This window comes from Pseudophryne corroboree, chromosome 1, assembly GCF_028390025.1.
Source record: "Pseudophryne corroboree isolate aPseCor3 chromosome 1, aPseCor3.hap2, whole genome shotgun sequence".
NCBI classification, from domain to species: domain Eukaryota; kingdom Metazoa; phylum Chordata; class Amphibia; order Anura; family Myobatrachidae; genus Pseudophryne; species Pseudophryne corroboree.
The window spans coordinates 953709040-953730135 of NC_086444.1; the positions used below are offsets into that span (position 1 = coordinate 953709040).

The 21096-nt window shown below is 45.6% G+C and overlaps 1 protein-coding gene across 2 annotated transcripts in view; it reads right to left on the reverse strand.

Annotated features, from left to right (window-relative positions):
• KLHL2 (kelch like family member 2) overlaps nt 1-21096 on the reverse strand; it is a 312617-nt gene that overhangs the window by 167231 nt on the left and 124290 nt on the right. The window lies entirely within an intron of this gene.

Sequence of the window (21096 nt, forward strand, 5' to 3'; positions counted from 1 at the left end):
AATGTAAATTAACCCCCCCAAACCCCCCTTGTGTACCTGGTGGCTGCTTTGGGGGTTAAACGGAAAGTTGTGAAGGTCGCAATGTTCTAATGGTGCTGACCGATGTTCCAATGTTTGAGGGGGGGAATTTTTTTCCAAATATAAAATGTTCTTCACCTGATTCACTTATAAAAAATAAAAAGACAATACAGGTTGAGTATCCCTTATCCAAAATGCTTGGGACCAGACGTATTTTGGATATAGGATTTTTCCGTATTTTGGAATAATTGCATACCTTAATGAGATATCATGGTGATGGGACCTAAATCTAAGCACAGAATGCATTTATGTTACATATACACCTTATACACACAGCCTGAAGGTTATTTAATACAATATTTTTAATAACTTTGTGTATTAAACAAAGTTTGTGTACATTGACTCATCAAAAAACCAAGGTTTCACTATCTCACTCTCATTCAAAAAAGTCCGTATTTCGGAATATTCCGTATTTCGGAACATTTGGATATGGGATACTCAACCTGTATCTGCGTGGTTTTGAGGGGGAAAAATTGTCAGTTAAGTGGTTAAGAGGGAATTAAAAGTCCAAGATGTAACAAACGGATGGTTACCGACTAAACCAGTGGGATTCCAAAAAAGTGATGGAATTTGGGTGATACATGTGCACATACCAGTAGGAAAGAGATGGATATTCTTTCACATTATAATAAAGAGAGCTTCCAAATCAAATATTTTATTAACTGTAAATCAACCTTTGTTATATCTATATAATAAATACAATGTGGCTGTGGAAAACAATATGTGGGGCATACCAGTGGTGGGATTCAGCCGGTTCGCACCGGTTCTTCAGAACCGATACCTAAAGTTAGGTATGGTTCTTAGAACCGGTTGCTAATTGCACCCACGGACCGCGAGGAGCACCCATGGAATCCGCCGCTGCCCCAGTAGCGCTAGCCGCCGCTGCCCCCGCAGTAGATTGAGACACGCTGGGGGCTGCGGAAGTGCTCCTGTAGCATAGCAATGTAAAAAAAAAAAAAACCAAAAATGGCCGCCGCCAAGGAGGAGACAGATGCTAGAGGTCACATTTGACCTCTAGCACCTGTCTCCTCGGCGGCGGGCATTTTAAGAGGGTGTTTTTTTTACACTGCTGTGACTGCTATGGTACAGAAGCGCTTCCGCAGCCCCCAGCGCGTCTCAATCTACTGCGGGGGCTGCGGGGGCTAGCAGTAACCACTGAAGTCCGCACCCACCCTTCTCAACTTTACTGGGGCAGCGGCCAGGAGATACCTGGCAACACGCAGGAAACCCCTGACAACGCACAGGAGACCCCTAGCAACGCGCATGAAACCCCTGGCAACGCACCTGAGAGCCCTAGCAACATGCATGAAACCCCTGGCAACGCAAAGGAGAACCCTAGCAACGCACATGAAACCCCTGGCAACGCACAGGAGACCCCTAGCAACATGCATGAAACCCCTGGCAACGCACAGGAGACCCCTAGCAACGCGCATGAAACCCCTGGCAACGCACAGGAGACCCCAGGCAAAGTAAGTGGCATTATTGTGTGTGGGCATAAAATGGTGTCAGGACCATAACTGTGTGTATCATAATATGTAATTGGCATTACAGTCTGTGGCATAACGCATAATGGGTGTTATTTTAGTATTAAATGCATGAATTATTAAACTACCTTTTCGGTATACTTAAAATGGTCATTAGGACATAGAACTGGTTGTTAATTTATTTGAATCCCACCACTGGGGCATACTATATGTTCACTACACATTAGGGGGTATTCAATTGTTTTATCGTGCATAATCTCCCATCTAAAGTGATGGGAGATCGCAGGGCGATATTCTATTGTTCCTTTCTATCTTATCCATTAGAGTCAGATTTAGGTGCACACCTAAAACAGACTAAACTAATGGGCGCGAGTGTGAAAAGTTCCATTTGAGCACCCAAATGAGTCTCTTTACGCGCATTTCAGATTGCCGCTCCCAGGGGTAGCGAGCTGAAACTGTGTTATCACAACTGAATAGCTGCAGGCAGGCGCAAACTGGTGCGTGTGGGGGGGGGGACAATTGAATCTCGCCCTAAATTTATGGAACATTGGAGAAATATCAACAAGGGAATAAAAACTACTCCTTTATCCAGTAACGTCTCACAATGTAAATACTGTTGTGGAAAGAAAACTGCTACTAATAAGAAAAAACTTTATTCACTTGTTTCTGAGAAAACTGCAAAGAGAGACCCATGTGTGAACACACACCGCAGCTGAAATAGAGCTGGTATATTTATGCCAATGCAACATATACTAATGTGAATTAAGGCTTCTACTAATAAACAGAGGAAAATAGGAGCTGGTTATCGCGGACTCTGCTTGTTTAACAAATAATCTGTTTCAGCTACTGTATACTCTGCACCAAGGTATTTTCTACTAACAAATGTTATGCTGCTTGATTGATTGTGGCTGTTTATGACCTCCTCATACTATTGCCATATAGACTGATTGAAGTATATGTGGGGTTTGTTTGGAGTTAAAAAGTATTTTACAAAAGCAGATTAATCTAAAGTCATTTCTGTCATTTTAAAATGAGGTCTTTAAGACCTAATAAATCTATATCCTAAATATACTGCTTGGCAGTTCTTTTTTTCGGTATCCATTTGGATGGTCGACAGTCATTAGGTCGACCACTATTGGTCGACATTGACATGGTCGACACATGAAAATGGTCAACACATGAATGGTCGACATATGAAAGGTCGACCTGAGTTTAAAAAAATATATATATATATTTTGTGGAACTTTTCCATACTTTACGATCCACGTGGACTACGATTGGGAATGGTAACGGAGCAAGGCACCTTGCCCGAAAGCATGGCGAGCGAAGCGAGCCATGCGAGGGGACGTGGTGCACTAATTAGGGTTCCCCGTCATTTTAAGCAGAAAACTACACGCAAAAAAGTAAAAAACTGCATGTCGACATTTTCGCGTGTCGACCATTTGCCCATGCCAATGTCGACCAATAGTGGTCGATCTAATGACTGTCGACCATAACATGGTCGACCATTCATACCGAAACCCTTTTTTCTTCTTTGTTTACATTAAAAGCAAAAGGACAACCCCCCCCCCCCCCCCCTTCTCCTGTTACACTGTAATATAACAGTAACAGTTATATTACACACATATACTGAGGGTGCAGTAGGTCTTCTAAATCTGCATATAGGCAGATATGTGATGTAACTAAAGGCAAGTCCACGGGAGATGACAGATCGAATTTAAGAGGTGAGAATGATAAATACTGGGATGTAGATACAGTAAGGATCCCCAGTTAGAATACAGACATTGGGATCACAACGGTCATAATGCTGACGGATCTAGGGAGGCCAATCCTAGACCTTTTTTTCAATCCCGGGATTTGGGATTGAAAAACGGTTAATCCCGGGATTGGCTAGGGTTAATCCCGGGATTGGCTAGGGTTAATCCCGGGATTGGCTAGGGTTAATCCCGGGATTGGCTAGGGTTAATCCCGGGATTGGCTAGGGTTAATCCCGGGATTGGCTAGGGTTAATCCCGGGATTGGCTAGGGTTAATCCCGGGATTGGCTAGGGTAAAAAAAAAAAATACTTACCCTCCTCAAGTACAGCTGTCAGCAGGCTCGGGCGGCAGACGGCGGTGCAGTCGGCAGGGGTCCGGACAGCAGGCGGGGCGTGCGGCAATCGGTGACTATGGGCGGAAGGAGGCGGCTGTGGTCATGCCGGGCCGGCGGTGAGGCTTGTGTTGTGCTGCACAGCGTGACATCTAACACCATGTCGCACTGCCGCACAGCCAGGGGAAGTCGGGCTGCATCTCAGCCGCATTCTGAACTGGCTCAGACGCTGCCCAGCATTAAAAAAAAAAAGCATTGGCCTGAATCCTGGGATTGGAAGCTCCAATCCTGGGATTCAATCCCAGCCAATTTTAAGCCAAAATCCCGGGATCCCACCGATCCCAGGATTGGCCACTATAAACGGTAAATTAGAGGGTTTAGGGCTAGGCGCTAGGGGGAGGGTTAGGTTTAGGCTGCAGGATGGGAAGGTTGAGGGTAGGGTACTTACAAACCAAGTTCGGTCGGGATCTTGCCTGCTAGGATAGTGACTGCCTAAACCATAAGGAGATAGGAGGCTCTAATAGGAAAGCATGTTCCTAAAGTATTCTATCCAATACAAATGAAAGTACACAATAGGGGTCGTTTAGGTGCGGTCACTGCACAGGATCCATTCTGTGATTGACAGTCTGCTGTCTGTTAGGTGGGCGGGGAGGGGGCGTAGGCCTCAGTTTGTAAATTGAAGATGTTGCTCCACCATTTAGGTAGATCTACGTTATAGGACGAGTATTTCCTGGCCTCTGCGATGGGCGGCATGCACATTCCCAAGGGTGCCATAAGCCTCCCGATGGTGAGTGAGTGATCCGATGTCTGCATCCTAGGATGCAGGTCAGATCACTACTACAGCAGGAGGCGTCTGCTTGTAATAAGAAACCTCCTGCTGCATTACTATACAGAGCTGTCACTGCAGCTTTCAAGGAAGAAGCAGTGATAGCAACTCCAACCACATCTGAATCAGACCCAGTATGAATGGAAGCAGATATGCACTACCAGATGCTACAGATCTTACTCAGTTTATTTACCAATATAATTAATCTGATAAATAGTGGTACATTTTGATGTTTTATATCAAACAATATAGAAATAAGGTTAGATTATGGTAATTATACCCTATCTAGGTCAGACAGGCATTGAGTCACTACTCCAAAAGAATGTAGGAGTCTCCTAAGTAAAGTTCAAGAACAACTCCCAACAAAGACAAAGTATAAACGCAAACCAAACCAGATTCTCTAGTATCACTGTAAACCTGTTTGAAAGACGGAGGATGGTTGGGTGCACAGCATTTCATCTGTGAAAGACTAAATGAAAGACTAATGATGGGAAAATGCAATACAGCCATGACAAGGTGGATGAGCCAGTTCTGGGCTCCAACGATTGATCCAGGTGAAAATAAAGTGTGTCGCTGATGTAACCAACATATAATGTATTCTGATTGAAAGAAATTGTAAGTAAATGAGTCATATACAAATGGAATAGTTTGCCTGGATCAGAAGTATGTTACTAACAGATGTCTCAATCCTACAACCAAAAAAAGCCTGCAATATAAACGCATTTTATATACGTATTTTATTAATAATACATCTTATTAATAATACATCTCCATGTAGTCCTTAAACTAGCCACACATGTACCAAAATGTAATCTGATGGGAACACCACTGTACAATTGAAAAACAACTACAGTAATACAGGTTGAGTATCCCTTATCCAAAATGCTTGGGACCAGAGGTATTTTGGATATCGGATTTTTCCGTATTTTGGAATAATTGCATACCATAATGAGATATCATGGCAATGGGACCTAAATCTAAGCACAGAATGCATTTATGTTTTATATACACCTTATACACACAGCCTGAAGGTCATTTTAGCCAATATTTTTATAACTTTGTGCATTAAACAAAGTGTGTCTACATTCACACAATTCATTTATGTTTCATATACACCTTATATACACAGTCTGAAGGTCATTTAATACAATATTTTTAATAACTGTGTGTATTAAACAAAGTTTGTGTACATTGAGCCATCAGAAAACAAAAGTTTCACAATCTCAATCTCGCTCAAAAAAGTCCGTATTTCGGAATATTCCGTATTTCGGATATTTGGATATGGGATACTCAACCTGTACTTATTATCCCAAAAGTTAGACTATCATCATAAATATTAGTGATCAATTGCTTTTGAGTCTGCACCTTTGACTCCCTCTCCCTTCTCTACCTGTTGATGTCCACCACAGGTACTTCAATACCATCTATATGAAGATGACACACCAATCTACCTTTACTCGTCTAAACTCAATCTATCCTCTCTCACATTTTTGTATTTCTGCCATCTCATCTTGGATGTACGAGTGCTTCCTGAAATGTGACATTGCCAAGAAAAAAATTACTGCATGCGGCCCAAATGCATATTTTTTCCAATCAATTCAGCAATCAGCCAGATTTTCCACAAGGCAGCCTAGGCCATACTTCGGCCCTGGCCATAACATGTTTCGTTCCCAGAGGAGCACTGCAAGTGCGGAGGTCGTCATGTACTCGTGCTCCCATAGTCTGCACACACTGAGCGAGGGTGACCGGGTCCGCCGGCGCCTCCCAGCCCCAGCCAGGACAGTCCCTGCACAGCAGCTGCCAGACAGCCAGATCCTGCGCACAGTCTCTCACACACTCTCCGCTCCTCCTCTAACTGCGGCTTTACCTTAACTCTAGGTACTTCCTTTCACTCCAACCTCCAAAATTTCTCCTACAGCATCTCTGATACTCACTCCCTTGTCCAATCAAACAACCTAGCCCCCACCTCCCCACTGCCTCTCCATACTGGTTGCCACAAACTTGCCCCTCCCTGTCCATGGTTTTATTATGTCTTATAATCAAGCTACGTGCTTCTGCGATGTCTAGTGGTTGTGTATCGTACTCACAATGTTTGTTTGTTATGTGCACCACATGTACAGTTTGAGGGGCCTAATAAATAAAAGATAATTTACATTTACAATCTTGAAGAAGACAAATCTTTTCAGTAAATGTTAATTGTAGGACTGTCGTAAGATCACTATATTAAGTCATTTGAACAATTCATTAAAAAAATACACCACTTTAATCAGTTTCAACAGACTGGTTTGTATGAAAGTATTCCACTTAATCTAATAGGACCATTGATTCATTTTACCATCTACCTTGGAGTGTATTGGCGCTATGGTCAGCAGTAGATTTGTAAGCATTTGATCAATGTGATTAATCTTTGCCCCATGTTGATGGAAGGTTTTTAGTATGTGCTCTCCATTGTCTGCCTGACCTCCTACAATGTCTTGGAAAGACAAGTGACTATCTTTCTGTTACTGGCAATTTGGAGGTCAGAAGTAAAACATGCAGATAGGGGGTAGGTCACTCTCTTTCCAAACTTATCGCCTGGATGCATTACAAATATTGAAACCCTATTTTAAGCAAATATCCTGGTTGCTTGGAGAAATCCTCTAGAAAGGAACAGCATCATATGAATAAGAAGATTTATGGTAGACTTACCATGGTTAAATTTCTTTCTGCGAGGTACACTGGGTTCCAGAGGGAATAACATTGGGGAGTAGAATTGGATCTTGATCCGAGGCACCAACAGGCTAAAGTTTTGACTGTTCCCAGGATGCATTGCACCGCCTCCTCTATAACCCCGCCTCCGGACACTGGAGCTTAGTTTCATTAACCAGTCCAATGCAGTAGCAGGTAAGAGAGAAGGCAGATGTTAGTCACATAGAACCACGTTCTCACTTCAGGAGAGGGACCAGCGGCTAATACCATACAAACCCAAAGAAGCTAAGTGCATCAGGGTGGGTGCCCTGTGGAACCCCCCAGTGTACCTAGCAGAAAGAGATTTAACAAAGGTAAGTTCTTACCATAAATCTCCTTTTCTGCAGCGGGGTACACTGTGTTCCACAGGGAATACATCGGGGATGTCCTAAATCAGTTCCTCATGGGAGGGGACGTACCGTAGCGGGCACAAGAACCCGGCGTCCAAAGGAAGCATCCTGGGAGGCGGAAGTATCAAAGGCATGGAACCTAATGAAGGTGTTCACGGAGGACCCCGTAGTCGCCTTGCACAATTGTTCAGCAGACGCGCCATGGCAGGCAGCCCAAGAAGTTCCAAAAGACTGAGTAGAATGGGCTTTGATAGGAGCGGGAGCTGGGAGTCCAGCCTGAGCATAGGCTTGTGCAATCACCATTCTAATCCATCTGGCCAAGGTTAGCTTATTCGCAGGCCAGCCACGTTTGTGAAAACCAGAAAGTACAAAAAAGGGTATCTGACCTCCTGATAGAGGCAGTCTTCTCCACGTAGATATGGAGAGCCCGTACCACATCCAAAGATCGTTCTTTGGAAGACAAACCAAAAGGAGCTAAAAGCCGGAACCACTATCTCTTGGTTAAGATGGAAAGATGATACTACCTTAGTTAGATAACCGGGGCGAGTACGAAGAACTGCCCGGTCACGGTTAAAAATCAAAAAGGGTGGACGACAGGACAAAGCGCCTAAGTCCGACACCCTCCTAGCAGAACCAATAGCCAGCAGGAACACGACCTTAAGCGTACGGCATTTAAGGTCCACAGACTCAAGAGGTTCAAAAAGAGACTCTTGTAGGGCATTTAGGACAACAGACTGATCCCATGGAGCCACAGGAGGGACATAGGCAGGCTGAATCTGTAAAACACCCTGAGTGAAAGTATGAACATCAGGAATAGACGCAATTTTTCTCTGAAATCATACCGGCAAGGCAGATATATGAACCTTAAGGGAGGCCAGACGAAGGCCTAGGTTCAGGCCCTGTTGCAGAAAAGCCAAAAGTCTGGAAGTTCTGAACATGTAGGCATCATAATTCTTAGCAGCACACCATGTGAAGAAAGAATTCCAGACCCTGTAATAAATCCATGCAGAAGCCGGTTTGCGGGCCTTCAACATAGTTTGAATAACCGCCTCTGAGAATCCTTTGCCCTCAGGAGTGAAGCTTCAAGAGCCACGTCGTCAAAGCCAGTCTGGCCAGGTCCGGGTAGACACTAGGGCCCTGAACGAGGAGGTCTGGTCGTTGAGGAAGTAGAAGAGGACGCTCGCTCGACAGACCCTGCAGGTCTGAGAACCAATGCCGTCTGGGCCACGCTGGAGCAACTAGAAGTAGTATTCCTCCTTTTTGCTTTAACTTCCGTAGTACCCTGGGCAGGAGTGAAATTGGAGGGAACACGTATGGCAGCCGAAAGTTCCATGGAATTGCCAGTGCGTCCACGAATGCTGCTTGAGGATCCCTTGTCCTTGATCCGAAGACCGGAACCTTGTGATTGTGTCGAGACGCCATCAGGTCTACATCTTGTAGGCTCCACTTGTCCACTAAGAGTTGAAAAACTCCCAGATGAAGACCCCACTCTCCGGCGTGAACGTCCTGGCGACTGAGGAAATCCGTTTCCCAGTTGAGGACTCCAGGAATGAACACTGCCGATATTGCTGGCAGGTGGCGTTCCGCCCAACTAAGGATTTTTGATACTTCCAGCATTGCCATGTGGCTTTGAGTGCCGCCTTGATGACTTATGTACGCCACCGTGGTAGCGTTGTCTGATTGTACTTGAACAGGCCTGTTCTGTACCAGAGGCAGGGCAAGCGCAACGCATTGAACAATACCCGCAATTCCAGAATGTTTATCGGAAAGAGAGATTCCTCCCTGGTCCACCGACCCTGGAGAGAGTGTTCCTCCAATACTGCGCCCCAACCCTGCAGACTGGCGTCCGTTGTCAGTAGGACCCAGTTGGAGATCCAGAAGGGACGGTCCCTGCTTAACTGTTGATCCTGTAGCCACCAGCTCAGAGACAGACGAACCTCCGGAGTCAAGGAGATCATTTGGGACCTGATCCGAAGGGACAGGCCGTCCCACTTGGAAAGGATTAACCTCTGCAGAGGTCGGGGATGAAATTGAGCGTACTCTACCATGTCGAAAGCCGACACCAAGAAGCCTAGTACTTGCATCGCCAAGTGTATCGACACTCTTGGGCGAGAAATAAAGTATCTGATCGTGTCCTGAAGTTTTAGGACTTTCTCTGGAGACAGAAACAGTCTTTGGCTGTGCGTGTCCAGCAGTGCTCCCAGGTGCACCATGCTCCGAGCAGGGACCAGCAAGGACTTTTTCCAGTTGATGAGCCACCAGTGTGCTTGTAGGAATTGGACAGTCAGTTCCAGATGACTGAGGAGAGCATCTTGGGAGTTCGCCAGGATCAGCAAGTTGTCCAGATACGGCAGGATCCTGAATCCCCGACGGCGGAGAAGGGCCGTCATCACAGCCATGACATCGGTGAAGATCCGAGGGGCCATGGCCAGTCCAAATGGCAGAGCCTGGAATTGATAATGGGGGTTGCCAATAGCAAACCGCAGATATTGTTGATGCAATACAGCAATAGGTATATGTAGGTAAGCATCCTGTATGTCCAGGGATACCATATAGTCCTCAGGTTCCATGGCTAGAACAATAGAGCGCAGAGTTTCCATACGGAGTCTGGACAGTCTCACAAATTTTTTCAATGATTTGAGGCTGAGTATAGGCCGGAAGGACCCATTTAGTTTCGGAACTAGAACATAACCATGAGTAGAGCTTGCGCTTTCAATGGATCCGAAGGGATCACCATTGAACAGAACTGGCGAGGAGGACGTCTCTTGAAAGAGATTGCGTACCCGTGAGAGATAACTTCCCGCACCCAGGCGTCCGAAGTGGTCTTTAACCAGGCCTTTGCGAACAGCAGAAGTCGGCCTCCCACCCTGGGGTCCCCCAGGGGGAGGCCCGACCCATCATGCAGCAGGCTTGTCTTGTTTGGAAGCAGGCTGACGGGCGGCCCAGGATTGTTTAGGTTTGGGCTAAGTGGATTTGGAAGTACGCCTGACCCTTTGCTTTCCCTGGAGGTCGAAAGGAATGAAAAGTGATACTTTTTTCCTTCGGTGCACGAGGATTAGTACTTGGGAGAAAAGCAGTCTTAGCAGTCGCCAAGTCAGTCACAATCTTATTCAGATCCTCCCCAAAAAGGGAGCACCTCCAAGGTCTTTTTGGCGTCTAGGTCCACCTTCCAGGACCTCAACCACAGAATTCGGCGAGCCAGTATAGACATAGTAGACGCCTTGGCTGCCATTCCACCTGCATCAGAGGACGCCTCCTGAACATAGTGGGAGGCTGTGGAGGGAGAATAGATAGCGAGGCTCGCCCAGCTGTCAGTATGCCGGCAGTTGGGATTCCGGCGCCGGTATGCTGGCCGCCGGCATACCATACTACACCACCCTGATTTATGTGACAGTAAATACAGGACACAAACAGAGAATTAAAGCGGTATGAGGTGACTGAAATACACAGTAAAAAATACCCAACAGTATATACTGTGTAGCACTAAATATATATGAGACCCTGACGCACCTGGCCCCCCAGGGTACAGAATATAGTGATAGCAATAAGTGTGATATACGAGAATTAAATCCACACAGCAGCTACAGGCACACTCAGTCACAGGTACAATACAGAAGTTATTACAGATAAACAAACTGCACTGGACAAGCAAAACTATATATATATATATATATATATAGAGAGAGAGAGAGAGAGAGGGAGAGGGAGAGAGGGAGAGAGAGGGAGAGAGAGGGAGAGAGAGAGAGAGAGAGAGATAACAATGCACAGTAGATACTGGATGTATATCACAGAATACATGTACTAAATATTCAGGTAGAAGTGCACTTGTTGTTAACTAACACTGTCTAAAGTGACATGTAGAATACTTAAGTGCCTGTAAAATCACAGCGCTGATGACGCAGGCGGATTTACAGAGGAGACAATGCCCTGCAGTCCCGGATATCAGCCGCAGCTACTTGTAAAGATGGCGCCAAAATCTCTATCAGGGAGCGAGGGAGAGTGAAATTGCAGCTCCAGGGCGGGAACACCAGCAGTAAATGGCGCCCGGAGCTGGGGGAGGGGCTACAGGTCAGCGCCTTATCCCCTATGCTGGTCCACACCACCAGGTACTGTGGAGCCTATGTAAAACGGATTATGCAAAATCCGACCTGTGCTCCCTGCCCTGGTGGATATAGTGGGTTCCTTGTGCAGTACAGTGTCCACGCCAGCGGCGCGGTCCGTCTCCTGGGACCGTGATTTACCGGCGGGTCCCACCTGGGGGACCCTCTTACCTCCTCTCTGATGTGCAGCCACGTGATCCTGGAGAGTGTCAGCGGTGGTGTGACTGATGACCGGTGTGCCTCCGCTGCAAGTACCTGGGAATCAGGCCGTGGGAGTATGTAGCGCTGCTGGAGAGGTGATGGAGACGCAGCACAGCATGTCATAATGACAAACAGTGCTGCGGCCCTTGAAGTCTTCTTAAAAAGCTCTTTTCAGGGCACCACCTGTTAAGTGACCTGCACTGCAGGCACCAACTTACAAACTGAGCTCCAGTGTCCAGAGGCGGGGTTATAGAGGAGGCAGTGCAATGCATCCTGGGAACAAGTCAAAGCTTTAGCCTGTTGGTGCCTCGGGTCAAGATCCAACTCTACACCCCGATGTATTCCTTGTGGAACACAGTGTACCCCGCTGCAGAAAGGATGATAATGAATTGTATTCCTCCACCACCAGCTTAAAGCAGGGTCTATTTACATATTTTGAAACGGAAGAAAAGATTTATGATTTTACTGTTCTAATGGGGAGTTCTGTTCATCACATTTCTACATTTATGTAACACAGCTGTTTAATATGTAGTCCTTTCTTTTCAAGGGACCAAACGTAATTGGACAATTGCTCAAAAGCTGTTTCATGGACAGGTCTGGACTATTCATTTGTTTTTTCTTCACCAATTAAGCAGGCAAAATGTCTGGAGTTGATTCAAAGTGTGGCATTTGCATTTGAAAGCTGTTGTTACGAAACCCACAACATGTGGTCAAAGTAGCGATCCGTGTCAGTAAAACAAGCCATCCTTATTATGCAAAAACAAAAAATCCATCATAGATATAGTGGGAACCTTAGCCAAATCAACAGTTTGGTACATTCTGAGAAGAAAAAAAAAGAACACACTGGTGAGCTCGGCAACACAAAAAGGCCTTGACTTCCACAGAACACAACAGTAGTGGATAATGACAAGATCCTTTCCATTGTATAAATAAAAACTAAAGAAAAAAATATGTCCAGCCAACTGAAGACCACTCTCCAGGAGTTAGGGATATTATTATCCAAGTCTACCATAAAGAGAAGATATGCAGTCAATAGATCTGTCTAGTTAGCAGTCAGTAGGTTGACCCAATATGATTGACATGCATTAGGTCGACATGGCTGAAAGGTCGACATGAGTTTTGGGGATTGTTTTCCCAACTTTGTTATACTTTGCCATCCACGTATACTATAAATGGGAATAGCAACTTTTCCGAGCGCAGCAAGGTACCTTGCCTGAAACATGGCGGGCACGGTACACTAATTGGGGTTCCATGTGCTGTGACTGAAAACGACAAAAAAATAAATTAAAAAAAATAAGATTTTACTCACCGGTAAATCTATTTCTCGTAGTCCGTAGTGGATGCTGGGGACTCCGTAAGGACCATGGGGAATAGACGGGCTCCGCAGGAGACTGGACACTCTAAGAAAGAATTAGGACTACTGGTGTGCACTGGCTCCTCCCTCTATGCCCCTCCTCCAGACCTCAGTTAAGGAAAGTGTGCCCGGAAGAGCTGACATTACAAGGAAAGGATTTTGGAATCCAGGGTAAGACTCATACCAGCCACACCAATCACACAGTATAACTTGTGATAATATACCCAAGTTAACAGTATGAACAACAACAGAGCATCAAACAAACGGATGCCAACATAACATAACCCTTTATTGAGCAATAACTATATACACGTATTGCAGAAGAAGTCCGCAATTGGGACGGGCGCCCAGCATCCACTACGGACTACGAGAAATAGATTTACCGGTGAGTAAAATCTTATTTTCTCGAACGTCCTAGTGGATGCTGGGGACTCCGTAAGGACCATGGGGATTATACCAAAGCTCCCAAACGGGCGGGAGAGTGCGGATGACTCTGCAGCACCGAATGGGCAAACACAAGGTCCTCCTCAGCCAGGGTATCAAACTTGTAGAATTTTGCAAAAGTGTTTGAACCCGACTACGTAGCTGCTCGGCAAAGCTGTAATGCCGAGACCCCTCGGGCAGCCGCCCAAGAAGAGCCCACTTTCCTTGTGGAATGGGCTTTTACTGATTTTGGATGCGGCCATCCAGCCGCAGAATGAGCCTCCTGAATCGTGTTACAGATCCAGCGAGTAATAGTTTGCTTTGAAGCAGGAGCACCCAGCTTGTTGGATGCATACAGGATAAACAGCGTTCTGGCTACATAAATCTTCAAAGCCCTGACTACATCAAGTAACTTGGAATCCTCCAAGTCACGAGTAGCCGCAGGCACCACAATAGGTTGGTTCAAATGAAAAGATGACACCACCTTCGGCAGAAATTGTGGACGAGTCCGTAATTCTGCCCTGTCCATATGGAAAACCAGATAGGGGCTTTTACAAGACAAAGCCGCCAATTCTGACACACGCCTAGCCGAAGCTAAGGTCAATAGCATGACCACTTTCCACGTGAGATACTTTAGCTCCACGGTCTTAAGTGGCTCAAACCAGTGAGATTTCAGGAAACTCAACACCACGTTAAGATTCCAAGGTGCCACTGGTGGCACAAAAGGGGGCTGAATATGCAGCACTCCCTTTACAAACGTCTGAACCTCAGGAAGTGAAGCCAGTTCCTTTTGAAAGAAAATGGATAGGGCCGAAATCTGGACCTTTATGGACCCTAATTTAAGCCCATAGTCACTCCTGACTGTAGGAAGTGCAGGAACCGGCCCAGCTGGAATTCCTCTGTAGGGGCCTTCCTGGCCTCACACCAAGCAACATATTTTCGCCATATATGGTGATAATGTTTTGCGGTCACGTCCTTCCTAGCCTTTATCAGCGTAGGAATAACTTCATCCGGAATGCCTTTTTCCACTAAGATCCGGCATTCAACCGCCATGCCGTCAAACGCAGCCGCGGTAAGTCTTGGAACAGACAGGGCCCCTGTTGCAACAGATCCTGTCTGAGAGGCAGAGGCCACGGGTCCTCTGTGAGCATTTCTTGCAGTTCCGGGTACCAAGTACTTCTTGGCCAATCCGGAACAATGAGTATTGTTCTCACTCCACTTTTTCTTACGATTCTCAGCACCTTGGGTATGAGAGGAAGAGGAGGAAACACATAGACCGACTGGAACACCCACGGTGTTACTAGTGCGTCCACAGCTATCGCCTGAGGGCCTCTTGACCTGGCGCAATACCTTTGTAGCTTTTTGTTGAGGCGGGATGCCATCATGTCCACTTGTGGCAGTTCCCATCGATTTGTAATCTGAGTGAAGACTTACTGATGAAGTTCCCACTCTCCCGGGTGGAGGTCGTGCCTGCTGAGGAAGTCTGCTTCCCAGTTGTCCACTCCCGGAATGAACACTGCTGACCGAGCTTGCACGTGATTCTCCGCCCAACGAAGAATTCTGGTGGCTTCCGCCATCGCCACCCTGCTTCTTGTGCCGCCCTGGCGGTTTACATGAGCCACTGCGGTGATGTTGTCTGACTGAATCAGCACCGGTTGGTTGCGAAGCAGAGGCTCCGCTTGACTCAGGGCGTTGTATATGGCCTTTAGTTCCAGGATATTTATGTGCAGACAAGTCTCCTGACTTGACCACAGCCCTTGGAATTCGAATTCCAGCTTGTATCCCTGAGACGCAATCTGTATAGCCCAGGGATCCACCTGTGAGCGAACCCACTGGTGGCTGAAATGACGGAGACGCGCCCCCACCGCTCCTGGCTCCACCCGTGGAGCCCCAGCGTTATGCGGTGGATTTAGTGGAAGCCGGGGAGGACTTCTGTTCCTGGGAACTAGCTGTATTGCGCAGCTTCTTTCCTCTACCCCTGCCTCTGGCAAGAAAGGACGCACCTCTAACTTTCTTGCTTCTTTGTGATCGAAAGGACTGCATTTGGTAATACGGTGCTTTCTTAGGTTGTGAGGGAATATATGGCAAAAAACTTGACTTCCCAGCTGTAGCTGTGGAAACTAGGTCCGAGAGACCGTCCCCAAACAATTCCTCACCCTTATAAGGTAAAACCTCCATGTGCTTTTTTGAGTCTGCATCACCTGTCCATTGCCGAGTCCACAGGACCCTTCTGGCAGAAACCGACATTGCATTTATTCTAGAGCCCAGTAGGCAAATGTCTCTCTGGGCATCCCTCATATATAGGACAGCGTCTTTTATATGCCCCAGTGTCAGTAAAAAAGTATCCTTGTCCAAGGTATCCAGTTCCTCAGACAGCGTATCAGTCCATGCTGCTACAGCACTACACATCCAGGCCGACGCAATTGCCGGCCTCAGTAGAGTATCTGAATGTGTATAAACAGACTTCAGGATACCTTCCTGCTTCCTATCCGCAGGATCCTTTAAGGAGGCCTTATCCTGTGACGGCAGGGCCACCTTCTTAGATAAGCGTGTCAAAGCTTTGTCTAACCTAGGGGAGGATTCCCAGCGTATCCTGTCCGTTGGCGGGAAAGGGTACGCCATAAGTAACCTTTTGGAAATCAGCACTTTCCTATCAGGAGAATCCCACGCTTTTTCACATAACTCATTTAACTCATGTGAAGGGGGAAAAGTCACCTCTTGCTTTTTCTCCCCAAACATATAAACCCTCTTGTCAGGGACAGGGTTTTCCTCTGATATGTGCAATACATCCTTCATTGCTATAATCATGTAGCGGATGGCTTTAGCCATTTTAGGCTGCAATCATCGCCATCGACACTGGAATCAGAATCCGTGTCGATATCTGTGTCAACAATTTGGGATAGTGGGCGCTTCTGAGACCCTGACGGCCTCTGCGCTGTAGGAGCAGGCATGGGTTGAGACCCCGACTGTCCCAAGGCTTCAGCTTTATCCAACCTTTTATGCAAGGAGTTTACATTAACATTTAACACCTTCCACATATCCATCCAATCAGGTGTCGGCGCCGTCGGCGGAGACACCTCATTCATCTGCACCTGCTCTGCTTCCACATAGCCTTCCTCGTCAAACATGTCGACACAATCGTACCGACACACCACACACACACAGGGGATGCTCTATTTGAGGACAGAACCCCCACAAGGCCTTTTGGAGAGACAGAGAGAGAGTATGCCAGCACACACCCCAGCGCTATATAACCCAGGAATTACACAGTAACTTAGTGTTTACCCAGTAGCTGCTGTATTTGTGATTATTGCGCTAAATTTATGTGCCCCCCCTCTCTTTTTACCCTCTTTCTACCGTGAGTCTGCAGGGGAGAGCCTGGGGAGCTTCCTCTCAGCGGAGCTGTGGAGAGAAAATGGCGCTGGTGAGTGCTGAGGAAGACGCCCCGCCCCCTCAGCGGCGGGCATCTGTCCCGCGATTTTGTGTAAAAATAATGGCGGGGGCTCATGCATATATACAGTGCCCAGCTGTATATATGCCCTATTTTGCCAGGAGGTACTCAATTGCTGCCCAGAGCGCCCCCCCCTGCGCCCTGCACCCTACAGTGACCGGAGTGTGTGGGTGTAATGTGGGAGCAATGGCGCACAGCTGCAGTGCTGTGCGCTACCTCATATGAAGACAGGAGTCTTCTGCCGCCGATTTTGACGTCTTCTTGCTTCACCCGCCGGCTTCTGTCTTCTGGATCTGCGAGGGGGACGGCGGCGCGGCTCCGGGAACGGACGACCAAGGTTAAGTTCCTGTGTTCCATCCCTCTAGAGCTAATGGTGTCCAGTAACCTAAGAAGCGCAACCTAGCCGCAGTTAGTAGGTTTGCTTCTCTCCCCTCAGTCCCACGTAGCAGAGAGTCTGTTGCCAGCAGAAGCTCTCTGAAAATAAAAAACCTAACTAAAATACTTTCTTATTAGCAAGCTCAGGAGAGCTCACTAAAATGCACCCAGCTCCGTCCGGGCACAGATTCTAACTGATGTCTGGAGGAGGGGCATAGAGGGAGGAGCCAGTGCACACCAGTAGTCCTAATTCTTTCTTAGAGTGCCCAGTCTCCTGCGGAGCCCGTCTATTCCCCATGGTCCTTACAGAGTCCCCAGCATCCACTAGGACGTTAGAGAAATATATATATATATATATATATACACACACACACACACAATATATATATATATATATATATATATATATATACACACACACACACAAAACCTTTCATAGGCCGACCTAATGACCATGTCGACCTTTTCACTGTCGACCATATTGTGTTGACCTAATGATTGTAGACTTTCTTACTGTAGATCTATTGATCCATAACCAAAGAGAAGACTTCACAAAAGTAAATACAAAGGGATCACCTCAAGGTGCAAACCAATCATAAGCCTCAAAAAACAGAAACGCCAAATTAGACTTTGCCAAAAAACATCTACAAAAAACAAGCCCAGTTCTGGAACAGCATTTTTAGGACAGATAGAACGAAGATCAACATGTACTTGAATGATGTGGATAAAAAAGGTAGGAGAAGGGATGGAATGGCTCATGATCTGAAGCATATCACATCTTTTGTAAAGCTCGGTGGAGGCAGCGTTATGGCATGGGCATGCATGGCTTCCAATGACACTGAGTCACTAGTGTTTATTGATGATGTGACAGAAGATAGAAGTAAATTTAGCATAGTTGATTGGACAGTTGGTTCACGGTACAGATGGACACTGACCCAAAACATATACTGTGAAAGCAGGTGTGGTTCATTGGGTCAACCCTAACAAGGTCGACCATTATTGGTCGACAGTGACTAGGTCAACATCTGAAATAGGTTGACACGGTCGGCAGGTCGACATGGAAAAAGGTTGACATGAGGTTTTTTGTATTTGTTTTTGGTGTCGTTTTCTTCGTAAAGTGACCTGGAACCCCAATTAGTGCACCGTATACCCTCGCATGCTTCGAGCAAGGTGCCATGCTCCGCTACTGCTGCGCTTGGCACAGGTTACTATTCCCAATCGTAGTCCACAAAAAAAATTAAAACAATTGTGAAAAATTCATGTCAACCATTTCATGTGTCGTCCTTTGCCATGTCGATCTACTGACCATGTTGACCTAAAGACCACGTTGAGCAATAGTGGTCGACCTAATGACTGACGACCTAAATGACCTAAAGACGGATACCGTGAAAGCAACCCAGGAGTTTTGTAAGGCAAAGAAGTGGCATATTCTGCAATCAGATAGCTGCAGTAAAGATCTGGCAAAGCATAACAAAGGAGGTAACCCAGCATTTGGTGATGTCCATGGGTTCCAGACTAGGTAGTCATTTCCTGCAAAGGATTCTCGACAAAGTATCAAAAATGAATGTTTTATTTATGCGTATGTTAACTATTTATGATTTATTTGTTAACAGTTTCTTATATATTGCAGTAAATTCCACTGCGTTTTACAATTGGAATAATAATAATCGAACAAAACTGGGTACTAACAACCCTTCATAGAGGTGGGAAGGCCCTGCTCGCAAGCTTACACTCTATAGGGAAATAGGCATTGATACACAAGGATAGGTGCTACCCATTGCATAATGGTTCACCAGATTCCAAAGATTCTTAATGGGCTGTATAATATGGTCACCCAGCAATGTTAGCCAAGGGTCAGGAGGGTGTGAAAATGAAGAAAGACAAAATATGTGAGGTTATGTGTGGACTGTTCAGAGGGGATGTAATTAGATAGGCAGGCATTGATTGTTATGCGGGTGGGTCCGGAATTTGATAAGCTTGCCTGAATAGGTGAGTTTTCAGGCAAAGTTTGAAGGTTTGGAGACTTGAGGTGAGTCTTTTTGGGCGTGGGAGGGCATTCGACAGAGTGGGCGCAGCCTGGATAAAGTCCTGTAATTTTGAGTGGGAGTAAGTGATGTGTGTGGATGAGAGACATAGATCTTGTTCAGGATGGAGAGGTCGGGTAGGGAAATATTTTGAGATGAGCGAAGAGATGTATGTTGGTGCAGTTTGGTTAATAGCCTTGTATGCAAGTATTTTATATTAAATTTTATAGAATACAGGTAACCAATGAAGGGACAAACAGAGATCCACAGACGATGAACATCTAGAGAGGAAAATCAGCCTTGCAGCTGCTCTAAGACTAGACTGTAGTGGCGAGAGCCTATTTTTGAGAAGACCAGAAGACTATTGCAATAATCAATACGGGAGATAATGAGAGAATGGATTACAATTTTTGCTGTGTCTTGTGTCTGATATGGTTTTATTTTGGATATGTTTCTTAGATGTACGTAAATGATTTTGAGACAAACTGAATGTGGGGAACAAAGAAAAGTTCAGAGTCAAGAATGACTCCTGGCAGCGAGCATATGGTGTAGGGTTGATTGTTGAATAATCAACAGTGATAGAGATATCAGGTTGGTAACTTATTGGCTGGTGGAAATATAATTAATTCTGTTTTGGAAATATTAAGTTTGAGGTGGCGAGATGTCATCCAAGATGAAATGGCAGAAAGGCATTCATTGACATAGGCCAATACAGATGGTGACAAATCTGAGGAGGATTGGTAGATTTGATACAAATGATACTGAAAACCAGAAGAGCTGATTAGTTTGCCAACACATGTGGTATAGATTGAGGCAAGCAGAGGATCTAAGACTGAGCCTTGCAGTACTCCGAGAGAGGTAGTGAAGAGGAGGTGGATTTGTCCAGTTATATTTAAGCCCCTGTAAACAGGAGGCTGTGTATTAAAATAGTTGCAATGCTTGAATGTTTTATATGATACTTTTATTCAACCCCTTCAATTAAAGTTGAAAGTCTGCACTTCATTGCATCTCCATTGTTTCATTTCAAATCCATTGTGGTGGCTTACGGAGCCAAAATTAGGAAAATTGTTTCAGTGTCCTAATATATATGGACCTATCTGTATACATGTGAAAACAATAAAAGTAAATGCTTCATAGTCCAGTAAATATTAAAATAAAACTGAGAAAAAATGCCCAAAAAACAAAACCGAACTTTGAGAAAACGTTCCATGCTGTGCTAATGTGGTAAGGAATTCAGATTGGACGCTAAATAGTGAGCATGGATAGAAATAAATAATAGTAAATAAATGGTAGTTTCTTTAATTAGCAATGTTGCTACCTCCATACGTACCTGTAATACACTTTGCATATGCTCAACCTGTGATGTACATAAACTCTAACAATGTATATACATGACTTCACCAACCAAAAATCTTTAAGCACCCACCACCTTCCTGCCATCATTTAGCCCAAACTGCACTGCATGTCCTGTTTACAGTTGTCCTATCAAGCAGTTATTATACTACAGGAGAATTTGCTAAATTCTTTAAACCAGCAGGTTTCCCTTTGCCTTAAATGTAGGAATTAAGCCAAAGAAGAGCGATTTTCATGTGGTTAGTGCATGATGATCCATAAC